Here is a 993-nt window from a genome sequence, read left to right as displayed (position 1 = left end):
AACATTCTTCATGAGGGCTTCACAGGTGGCTGAGTGGTAAGGAATCCGTCTGCCAATGAAGGGGATGCTGGGGATGCAGGTTCACTCCCTTGGGTCACAATGATCCCTTGGTGTAGGAAATGAAAACCCACTGCAGTATTCTTGCCTGAAAAATCCCATGGACAGAGGAACCTGGTGGGCTACAGTCCATGAAGTCATAAAGATTCACACAACAGTCATAAAGAGCACAACAGCATACCATTCTCCATAGAAACTGTAAAAATTTACATTCCCACCAACAGAGCAGGATGGTCCTTTATTCTCCACACCCTTTCGAGCATTTATTGTTTGTAGATTTTTTGGTGATGGCCATCCTGACTGCTGTGAGGTGATACCTCATTGCTGTTTTGATGTGCATTTCTGTAATAATTAGTGATGTTGAACATCTTTTCGTGTGCTTTTTTGGCCATCCATAGGTCTTCTTTCGGAGAAGGCAATGGCACCCCATTCTAGTACTCTTGCCTGGAAAATCCCATGGATGGAGGAACCTGGTAGGCTGTAGTCCATGAGGTCGCTGAAAGTCGGACACGACTGAACGACTTCACTTTCACTTTTCACTTTCATGCATTGGAGAAGGAAATGTCAACCCACTCCAGTATTCTTGCCTGGAGAATCCCAGGGATGGGGAGCCTGGTGGGCTGCCATCTATGGGGTCGCACAGAGTTGGACACGACTGAAGCAACTTAGCAGCAGCAGCAGGTCTTCTTTGGAGAAAAAGCTGTTTAGATCTTTTTTGATTGGATTGCTTGATTTTTTGATAATGAGTGACATAGTTTAGTTCAGTTCAGTCACTCAGTCATGTCCGACTCTTTTCGACCCCATGAATTGCAGTACGCCAGGCCTCCCTGTCCATCACCAACTCCCAGAGTTCACTCAAACTCACATCCATCAAGTCAGTGATGCCATCCAGCCATCTCATCCTCTGTCGTCCCTTTCTCCTCCTGCCCCCAATCC

Source organism: Bison bison, unplaced genomic scaffold, assembly GCF_000754665.1.
Source record: "Bison bison bison isolate TAMUID 2011002044 unplaced genomic scaffold, Bison_UMD1.0 scf7180017864111, whole genome shotgun sequence".
In the NCBI taxonomy this organism is placed as follows: Eukaryota; Metazoa; Chordata; class Mammalia; order Artiodactyla; family Bovidae; genus Bison; species Bison bison.
The sequence above is the reverse complement of the archived record's forward strand: the minus strand, read 5'-3'. Positions refer to the sequence as shown.